We start from the raw sequence: 11,549 nt of genomic DNA, 5'->3' as shown, positions 1-11,549 counted from the left end.
AACGGAGTCTACGAAAGTCACTCCAGTAAAAAAAAAAAGAAAAAAGAAAAAGACTTCACCGGTTTTTTCGGGCCGCACACGATGAGCTAAATCAATTGCATACGTGTTTCATTAGAAGAAAACGAAACCACATGCACACAACGCCGAAAGATGAAACTTTACGCTATTTTTTAAAATTATATTTACGTGTTTATTTATTTATTTTTTTTGCGAATTTGCCGAAATTACGCCCGAGTTTACAATAATATTCTAAAAAAGAAATTACAAGTTATTTTAATCGTGTTTAATTTCTTTCGGCAGGAGCAAGAGGAGAAGAAGAAGAGGAAGAAAAACGTTCTGAATCTCATTAATTGTCTCACTTTTTTTTTGTCTTTCTCCCCCCCACTTCATTGACACGCTAGAAAGGAAACACGATAACAGAGTGACTCAGATACACAGCAGTGTTGGGTTAAATAAAATAAACCTCATAAGATTTGTAGCTAACAACACAGTGACAATAACATCACAGAAAATCACCAGAGGTCACTTTTTTCGGTTGGAAAAGGGCTTTTAGATCACACATTTTTTTTAGAAATATGCATTTCATATTGCACTGTTGTTGCCACAATTGCTACAGCATCCCGTTAAAATGATCTAGTTTGAAATGTAAGAATAAAATTAAAAAGCAAAGACACAAATTGATAAAGAAAAAATAATAATAATAAAAATAAAAACAGGCCATTAAATGATCAGTGGAATGAAATCTAATTTGGAAAAACACCAACTGCACCTTTACACCCACACATCAACATTAAACAAGCATAAGAAAATATACATATATATATTTAAATATAAGTGCCGATGCTGGGTTTGTTGAAAACCACAAAAAAAATCAAGAAAATGAATAAACAGAATAAAAAATGTAATTTAAAAAAAATGTAATAAAATCCTGCAAAAACACAAATCTAATATTCACATCAGCACAATAGGCATACTAAATTAAAGCAATTAAATAAGAAAATTATAATTCTTATTTTTAGTTTAATGTTAAATGAGAATGCTGCTCCTCTCATCTTTACTGTAAACATCATCGAAATAAATGAAAAATAAATATGTTCACCATTACTGTTAAAAAAAAAGGACAGGCATCTTTACATCCACATATCAATGTTACACTATTTATTTATTTGATTTTAAGTGAGGATGCTGCCCCTCTCACCTCTACTAGAGGGCATCCTCTACCCTCCGTGAGGCTCTTCATCGCAGCCATCTCCCACCACACACCCTCCCAGTCTAATTACCCATCAGTCTCCCAGCGAGACTTTTCTAAGTGCCACATCACACAGCGGCATGTGTATTACCATTCTGTGTTCTCTCTCTCTTCTCTTTTTTTCCCCCGCTGCTCCCAAACAGGCTTTTATTGCTCAGAGTCATTGAGACAAAGGCCTTTGATACTGCAGGCCTCTTTCAAAAATAAATTAGACTACTTGGAGGCACAGATGTTAGTTTATTTGGATCCTGTGTGGGGGTTTTGCAGTTTGTTTTCATGTTGTAAAGTTGAACTTGGCTTTAATATTGAAATAAATAAAAAAAGGTTATGTTTCAAAGCTCAAAAAAGTGGTTTCTTGTTTAAAATAGCTTGATGGCCAAGAATATATGTGAACATATATATGTAGTTTGAAAAAGCTGACATGCATCTGGCACCTCGTCGTGAGGATGAGGTGGAGGACGTTAAACAAAAAAAAAAAAAAAAAAGAAGTGATTGAGTTACACTCCCCCCCCTCTCTTCCCTCGCCGTGCCTCAAACACCAGAAATATGGTTCGCATTGTCAAACATTCTCAAAAGATCAACTAACAAATTCATGGATGAATAAAAGTGAATAGTAGTAATTAAATCCGTAATAGTCATAAACATGGCCTTTGCAGGAACCGTGGCTGCAGTCATTCCGGCGGAGTTAAATTTCAGCGGGGATAATTTCGTCTGGGCGCATATAGGCTACGTGGTGGAGCGACGTGGACGGCCTCCAAGCTCAAATGCAATTTGGGGAGCACGTCACGGATGGGATGGAAATCTCCGAGATGAAATATTAACAACGATTGAGTCTATTTCATGCCATTAGCTCGATCAGATTTATTAGTTTTAATTCTGACATCCAATTCGAGGAGGGATTCAGTTGGGTTTCCAGGTATTAAACCAACTGAAAAACGGTTTTTAATCAGGCATAATATTTTATGCCTATATTTGCTTACGTCCATCCAGTGCCTGAGCGGTTTCTGCCTCCCAGTTCTCCTCACTCCTCCTTTGCTAAAAGTCAGTCGTGACTTTAGCCCTGACAAGCTCAGCTCATCAAAGAGTGTTTGTCCCATCTGACTCCGCTTTGCTTCCCCCGCTGCACATCCAGCATCTGTCTTCCAGCTCCCGGTAGTACAGGATATGCTGCACATTCACGCAGCGAGGTTCTGCTTTCTGGCATTCGGAGGTATATTGGGCCGAACCCCCACCCCTCCCACCTCCACGTGAGCTTAAAATTCACCGTTTGATGTCCGCGAGAGACAGCAGACAGGCCCCCGTTTTTTTTTTTTGTTTTTTTTTTTATGTGCCAAAAAATATCCTGTTGAATAAAATTACTACTTTTCTACCTCGCTCTGGCAGATTTATTCCCCAAAAAAGGACAAAGAGAAAGCTTTAACATATAATTTATTTTTTATTTTTTACAAGATACCTGACCGATCTTCCTCCTGCATTAACAGGATGCGGTAATGAATCGAGCATGGAGCCGCTCAACCGTGCAGTAGGTCTGCAGCTCGCCTGGCGCGCAGCTGGATCTTCTCCCTCCGCTTTTTTTTTTTTTTTTTTTTTTTTTTTGTGTGTTTTTCATCTACTGTGTTACACTGGCTTGGAGTCATCGCACAGTAGGAGAAGTCACTAACAGTAGAGAACCACTGCGTGCCGCGTTGAGCGGGGATGTGCGCCGTGTGATTTATGGCAATATTGTATTTCTGCCTCTCAGTTTCGATTATTTGCTTTCTTTAAAAAAAAAAAAAAAAAAAAACTCCAACTCTGCCGACGATTTTGTGACTAATTTTCCTGTCGAGATTATCAAACGAGGAGGAATAGTTTCTGTTGTCGGTCCCGCTCGGAGTGACGCGGCACCGTGTGAACTGCTAATATGTGCAACCGCTGTCTATTATGTTGACAGCAAGCTAAACAAAGCGGAGATGTCTCTGCTCTGCTTGTGAGCGCTCTGATGTTTCAAGGGATCCGTGTAAGTTTGCAATGAACAACTCCTCACTGGGAACAGATGACAGCATGGCACAATGCTGCAGTTCAAGCAGAACGCATGCGACTTTTTTTTTTACTTTACTTTGTTTAACCCATTGAGATACAATGCTTCTAATGCCAGAGTCCATAACAACAACAACAAAAATCATAAATATCCCAACAACAAGAACAGAATCAAAGGAGCAACACTATCCCAGGCTTAAAAGTTGTTTCCAAGGTAACTACATAATGTAAGTCCTTCCATCAATGGGGAGCTAATATTTGAAGAGCAGGTTAGCTTAATTTTGTACATGATCAAAGAACCATCAGAAGAACAGTTTCCTACATTGGAATAACATTTACTATTTCGGTTTGTGTTGTTAGTAGTAGTTGCCTGGTCACTGAGCAATTAGCAAACCACACTGGTTTCCAAACGTTGAGCAGAAATTATTTGATTAAATTTTGTTGGATGTCATTCCCAGACCCAAGTTCTCTCTTCAGAGAACACCACATGCAGTAAGTAGCCAGTTATTTTGTATTTAGCAAACAAATACCGACATAATGAGTACCAACCGCTAAGAAGCAAGCCAAGTGCCACCACAGTTAATGAACTACTGTTCTAAGCGATAAAGATGTTCACTTAACCAATTCCTGAAGTTTGCAATTTATTAACTCGAACAAAAGCCCATGAAAATCCCATGATTTGTCTTTTTGCCATTAAGCACCAGTTTCACGTTGGCCAAAGGACTTTGTAAAAGGATTAAATTGTGATGGAAGAGACTCTGCTTCTACTTATAAAGATGACGCTTTTGTATGCATAGGTGTGTAACACTGTGCTTACAATTGATACACACCTAGAGCTATACCTCTTCAAGATAAGTTACAGAACCAGAAATAGAAAAAAAAAGAACTGGTCCCAAGATTAACCCTTGCCTCTAAAACTGTGGAGTTCTTGTTACCTGTAGACACAAACCGGGTTCATTCACTCATGTAGGTAGATTAAAAAACAATTCAACACATGGTAACAAAAAGCTTACATGAAGCAGCCTTTATAAGACAAGGCTATAATCTACACTATCAAATGCTTTAGAAAGATTTCCTGAAAGCCCACTACAACATGGTTTGTTATCCAAAGACGATGCTAAGCCTCTGCACTCACGCAGTTTAGCATAGTTTAGGTTCTGAAGAGAAACAATGAGAACACTTACAAACCCTATTTTTACTTGCACCCTCTTCTTACATCAGCACACGGTGAACTCTCATCACTCAAAAGAAAAAAAAAAGTGCATTCACTGAAGACTTTGGATTAAAGATCCATTTCACAGTGCTGCATTTTTCAAGACGCCAAATTATAGGTTTCTAGTGACGAGGACCAGGCTTTTTCAGCTCTAACGGGATGTTTCCACGTTTGGCAGGCTACCAGCCCAGTGGCCTGCCAGCAAGCCAATCAAGTGAGCCCACCGGGCTCTGAAACAAAACCAGCCAATGCCCCAGTCCGCCAACCAATCAGCCCAAAGGAACACACGTGCCGCCTTGAAAGTAGAGTCACAGATAGCGGGCCGATTTGTGAACCGGGCAGAGAACTGCGACGGGCCTCGGCTTTATTCGCCCTGACCTCATCGACGCGAGTCACATCCACGCACTGATCCCAGATCAGAGCTAAGCCCTTAATGACTGTTTTTGACCGAGCCTGTGACATCACCGTGAGCCGTTGGGATGAGGACGGCACGTTCTGTGGCGTGCCTGTTAGTATGATCGTGTGTCTGGGCATTTTTAATGTGTAACTACTTTCAGAAAGTTGTACAGGACTTGAAGGAGGCTGCGCTGGCAGTTTGTCTGATATTTTACTCAGCAAAGGCAGAGGGGAGCATTAAACGAGATGGAGACAAGGAGGGGGCGGCTGCTCGCTGCTTGTGGCAGGAGGGTGGGTGGGGGTCTGGAGGAGGGGGTATAAAGACAATTTCCTCCCCGCTCTTATTGCTCTGACTGTCTGCCGCCTACTGCCTTCACGGAGGTCCCTAATTGAGATCACTTGTACTTAAAAATAGGAACAAAAAAGGAACTTCTGTGGGCTAGAAGATGGAGAGGAGAAAATAAGGCAGTAATATGTGATGAAGGCTGCCATTAAAGAGCCCCAATGATAGATCTGAGCGACCGGAGAGCAGAGCCGAGAACTCTCTCTGAGTCTGCCAGCGAACCTTTAGTTGTTGACGTGTCTCACACCACCTGCTGTCAAAGCGGGCGCGTGTGGGTACGTGCGTGCGGGTCGGCTCACTTTCGATGTGTGTCTGTGTTGCTCTTTCACGGGGTTGGGTGACAGTGCCTGGGGCTGGGGCCAGAAACATGCCAAACAGAGGGAGTTCAGTTCTTTCACATTTAAATTGTAGATTTCTTTTACATTGCTGCGACCAAACATTTTTTAAACCTGCCAACCATATTTGACCTCCCCTTCCCTTGGCAGCTTTTGTAGCACTAGCTACGCTCAGTTCTTTCGTCGATTTGGGCCATAGCATCAGTAAACTCCGCAGGTTTTTCCTACGAAGCACGCGTCGATCACCCATGATTATGCTATTAATCAAACTATGACCGCTCGGAGACTGGTTTGGTGGATTTGCTCACAGGAAACGCAGCATATCCTGGATAGGTACAAGGCCCCGACTGGGAACAGGAACCCCTGTAAAGAGCGTTTTTGTTGGACCGAGACCATCTGTAGGTGCTAAAGACAATACAGACAGATGGGCTAGGCCAACATTCCACTTTACACGTTCCCCCTTCCTCTGTGTATTTCACTGGTCTACTTCCTCCCTGCAAACTAGCCGACTAGTACCAAAATATTTATAGTACATCTGCAAGACACGCGGTTCTCATGTATCCAAGAGCGCTTAGCCCCCGAGTACATTATGCGAGGCAAAACTAACACCGCACTCACAGAGGGGTATTTCTTTCTGTTGTCCCTGTCCGTAGAGTTTGACTGATGATGATTTATGTGGGCTACGGACACACGGGGAAAGACAGATAGAGTGACTGCATGGCGTGAAGGCAGACAAGCGGTAGCACTCGCAGGGGACCTATCGGCTATCACTTGACCATTTCCAGTGCTGCAGTTTTGAAACTGGAAGGACAAGCAGAGCCAGGAATGAGGGAGAAAAAGGAAGGAGACGTTGGGAAAGGATATATGTATGTATATACAGGAAGGTAGGTGAGAGGAATGTTGAGGAACACTGGACCCAAACCGATGTGAGAAGGGATGCCATCACGGATGCTCAATTGCACACAGACATAAACATTCAAAAACCACCCCACGTCTGCAAATGTCCCATGCACAATTTTAGTTTTGGGGTATTTAAAGTTTGAATTAAATTTACCGTATGTTTTGTTTGGCCGCCGTCAAAGCTTGCACATCTCGAATGGACGTATATTATAAGTCAGTCCGTGAAAGAAAGCCTTCATTTACTGGCACCCTTGCTAAAGATGAGTGAAAAGCCCTAAATCAGGGGTCACCAACTTCAGTCCTCGAGGGCTACCATCCTGCAACTTTTAGATGCGTCTTTGCTCAAACACACCTGGATCAAATAAACTGCTCATTTCCAGCCTATTGCAGAGAGGAATGAATGCTGGTGAGGGAATTCAGACATTTTGGAGCAGAGGTGAATCTGCTCCAGTCCTTGAGGACTGGAGTTGGTGACCCCTGCCCTAAATATATAAGTAGCTTTTATTTCAGTAGCACAATCTAACACTGAAAAATCAAGAAATACCTTGTTTTCAGCACTTAGTCTTCTAGACTTTAAAGTCAGATCATAGCTAGGTGCATCTTTGACCATTCCTCTTTCCACACCTCGCAGTTTTTCTGTAGGATTTAGGCCTGACGACCTAAATGGCCATGAAGTAGCTGCTGATTATTTTGTCTGATGAACCATTTCTGAGTTGGTTTGTTGGTATGTTTTTTAGATCGGTATCAGAAAAATTTCATGGCCTTGCAGGATAAAAGTAATCAGATATTTCAAGAGTTTATGACAACACGCACATTGAAACCTAGACTTGTGGATCCGCAATGGCCCCACAGCATCACAGATCCTCTACCATTCCTGGGCATTAGGTTGTTTTCCACATACTCCTACCAAACCCACGTGGAATGTTGGACAAAAAAAAAAAAACACACTCAATATTAGTCTCACTGGACCAAAGCACATGGTTCTAGTTAAAGTCCTATAGTATTTAGCAAACTCCACTTGTTTATGTTCGGGAAAATGCTTCTACATGCCAACAACCATTTGGCATCTAGATGATGCCTCGTAATTGTATATTTAGCTCCCTTAACATCCTTCTCACCATGCGTGGTGGCAAGATAAATGCGGTTCCTCGTCCAGCTTTCTTTTTCACATGGCCAGTCGACTGAAACGTTTTATTTTTTGGATCTGACTGTACACATTGGCAGGCTTAGGTGTGTAGCTGCTTTCTTGTTTCTGACTTATGGTGGAAAAACACATCTGCCGCACTTGAATGGCATAGTTGCTTGTCTGCCTGAGAGAAACTGACCTCAGTTTCACATCAGATTTATACCCCAGAGAAAAGGAAGTTTTGGATTACTAATAAGAATTTCCAAGAAACTCTGATCGCATTAAAAATGTAGACAAAAGGGATCGTCCGGGGTGCCAATTATTATGTCAAACATGGATCTTTTTCCCCACCACAGAGACTAAATGTTCTAAAATGAAAGTTGTGTTTCAATTTTCACAAGATAGATGATGCCTGTATAGTAAAAGACTGATTTATTTAAAAGCTTCGTACTCATCTTTACTGGGGGTATCACAAACATGGCTGATCAAATATGCTGAAGCACATGCATATTTTTTTTTTTTTACCTTAACTTGTTATAAGCAATACTGAAACTGCCATTAGATCCAGTGAATGCTTCCAACTCTGAGACAACAGCTGAAAAGCAACTCTGTGAGGGTTCACTTCCTTCTCTTTTAATCCTTTCTGAGTCCAAGAAACATACCTGACGTATGCAGGCCGGGGGCCACACATACTGGGTTTGAATTCCCCCCCATTTACATGTCAGAATCGCCCCCAAGAAGACTCCGCTTACGCCAGGTCTTGTTTCCGAGTGCTCCCTTTGCTGAATGAGTTAATTTCAGAGTGTCTCGGCTGACGCAGCTCTCTCAGAGATTGGCATTTGCCTTAAACCTTAGCCTGTAATTATCCCGAGCCCATTAGGCGACTGGTCAGAAATGACTCACAGCAAGGTGGGCGTGTGGAGAAAAATGACAAGAGGATGGAGCTCACTTTCATAGCCTGCAGCCTGAGATGTCCTCGGAAGAAATCAGCTGCAGACATCTTTGGAAAAATTACAGATTTAATGAAGGAAACATCGTCAAAGTTTGGCGAAATTTCCCCCGGAGATAAATGATCATTGTCTGATTGTGTGACCTATGATCCAGGATTTTCCACATGTATTCGGGTTATTCCAGAGGTTGTTAAAGATTTCATGTCATGTCTGCTCTGCGCCTAGCCAAGACTCGGATGACGCCAGCTTTATAGAGTCTAAATTGAGTCTTGAGCAGAGTCTCATCAACTGCCGGGTCCCACGAGGAACATCAATTACGTTGCGAAACACTGTCCCTCTAACCCAATCTATTCTGCGGTGTTGCATTATGGCAAAGCTGAGAATTTCAGCGTCACATGCATTAAATATCCCCCTCTCTGGCAACGGAGTTGTTGGGATGTGGTCTCAAGCTGACAATTAAATTGCCCGCTCGGAATACACTCTGGAAGCGCGAGATTTATGACCAATCATTTTGCGAGAACTGATCATCCTAAATATTTTAACTGGATTTTATGGCACCGTAGATCACTCTGCTGTGTTCGTGAATCCTTTGGGGAACTGAAAACTGTCCCCAGTAGTTGCAGAACTCATTTAGACACAATTAGAGAAGCTCTAAACACTCCAACCTGCTCTCACTGAACCATGGTTTAAGAGACTGCATCTCCAAGAAGGCTCTGTTTTTGCATCATTCTGGGAAAAAAAACAGAGGTAACTGTCTGACGACTTGCTACCCACAAAGTCTTATCGTTTACCACCCTGAACCAGGTTCAGGCCGCGGAAACCAACTTCTGCCAGTAAAGACTCAGAGAGCGGATACACACGGTTAAAAGCTGTAAACATTAAACCCGTGTTTACATTGCGAACGATTCTTTTTCATCAGTAATAACCTCACACTGTGAGCCTGATGATTGGGTAATATTTATTACAGGCCCTCGGGGTGTGCTTCGCTTTCAGCCTCGCTAATGTCTATAAAACCTTCCACTCTCGGCCTCGACTGTCGCGCAGACGAGCTCACTCAACCTGATTGCATATGCGCTTTTAATGCAGGCCTCCGCGGTGCCTTCAATGCACACAGGTCATACAGGCAAACGCATGTGGGCGTGTATGTTACACACATGTGCGCTGCAGTAAAAGGGACGGGCTCTGAGACTTTGGTTAACCAGGCTATAATTTGGAGGCCCAGCAAAGACTTGCAGCAGCCTCGCTCTGTTTGTTTACCAGCGAGACCGATTCTGCTGTTCCCGCCGCTTCTGCAGGGTCCGGCAGGACTCGTGCATGTTGAACTATCTGGCTGTGTGCAAATGAAGTGAATCTAAGTGCATGTTCTGTGTGAGAGCAAAACAGGCGAATAAAATGCAAAGACCATTTGAAATACATTTCTTTAAATGAGCATGCAGTTGGTTTTATTTTAGAAACCCATATTTTTATGAAAACGAAATAATCCTGGCAGTCATTTTAGAGCAAAGTGGGTGCAATTTCTATTATTGTTATTATTTCTTTTAACAAATTTAAATGAATTATTTATCACAATTAGTAAGTGTACTAGTTGTAATTTTGTAATCATGCACAGGAAAACATTCCTAGTTTGATTATTATGAGGCTAGTCCTAGTTTCTAGATTTTTGGCACAAATTTAGGCATCAGCAAAATAAGCTGCTGCCCAGTGACTCCAGACCAGCAGGGGGCCCCCATGAGCGCTCAGCTTCTCATAGAAGTAAACATTCCCAAGGTTCCAATTTGTGGTTATTTTGCATCTTTAAATTTGCTTTTATAATAATAAAAATAAAAGTAATAAAATTCTTTACATTTATATTTATTTAGAGTATAAGGATATGAAAAAGTAGCAGTCGTATTCACACAGAGAAAACTTTTCATCATCCAACAGTTATTTTAAGGTTCAAAACTGTAACATTGCTAGTTTTCTTGTTAATTCTGCTAATTGTGTGTATTAGTGGTCACATTTAATAGACGCTGTAAAAACAAAGTAAATTATCACTAAATGACAATTTTCCATATATACTAACTAATTAAACCGTCTCTCCTTTCCAACTGAGCTGAACTCCAGAAATGGCTGCCAGGCCACATTAATAAACAAGAGAAATAACTTTGTTTCACAGTTTACTTATTGTTGTGCAGTTTTTAAATAATTTTAAAAACCACTTGTTTGTCTTTTTAAGATAAAATTATGAAACTTTGCTCATTTAAAAACTGGTAATTAGTAGCTGGTGGGTTTAACTGCAACAGGGGAACCACACTGCTTTCCACTCAGGGCCCCATATTAAAGTTGGCCGGCCCTGTCTCCTATGATCCACCGACTACATTTTCATCCTGAAATGTCAGCTTTCTCATAAATGAAAAAAGACCAAATAAATGATTCAAACTTCCCGAAAGAAACACCCTTGCATTAAAAAAATGTTTGTCAGCAAAAACTGACTGACTTCTATTTTTGTTTGTGTTGAGTCTAATTCTCCAGAGACCAAACCGCTCACTTTCTGTCCCTGTCGGGCTTTTTTTCCCCCTTCTTCTTCTTTTCCTGCCCCCGCCGTAATCCTCCTCCCAAGCAGGACTAAAAAGAAAACAATGCAATTCAATAGACCAGAGCTCGCAGCCTTTCATTTAGCTGTGACTTTGAATCATCTTTGCTCTGTGTGAGCTGTTTTCTTTCACACAAACACATAAGCTGCAGCGTCGCAGCATTGTAGGACTCCTTCACGGGAGAGGAAGAAAGGCAGGAGGAGAAAAGGAGCTTTCAAAATATCACTCTAATAAAATATTCCCGCTCCTCTGGGATGCTCATTCAGCATCAGGGGAGGTAAAGTGGAAAAGGCCCGTTATTGGTCTCTGTCCAACAAGGGGAACGAGAGAAAAAGAGCGAGAGAGAGAGACCTATTTCCTTTGAGGAAAGACGCGAAATAAAATGAACAGAGTAACAGTTGAAGGAAAACTTGACTGCAAAAAAAAAAAAAAGAGGAACCCCCCCCCC

General features: G+C 41.7%; 1 protein-coding gene across 5 annotated transcripts in view; it reads right to left on the bottom strand.

The window, feature by feature from the left end:
* runx2b (RUNX family transcription factor 2b) overlaps window positions 1-11,549 on the bottom strand; it is a 98,488-nt gene that overhangs the window by 38,546 nt on the left and 48,393 nt on the right. The window lies entirely within an intron of this gene.

The sequence above is a fragment of the Poecilia reticulata genome, linkage group LG21 (genome assembly GCF_000633615.1).
Source record: "Poecilia reticulata strain Guanapo linkage group LG21, Guppy_female_1.0+MT, whole genome shotgun sequence".
Taxonomy (NCBI): Eukaryota; Metazoa; Chordata; class Actinopteri; order Cyprinodontiformes; family Poeciliidae; genus Poecilia; species Poecilia reticulata.
The sequence above is the reverse complement of the archived record's forward strand: the minus strand, read 5'-3'. Positions and strand labels throughout refer to the sequence as shown.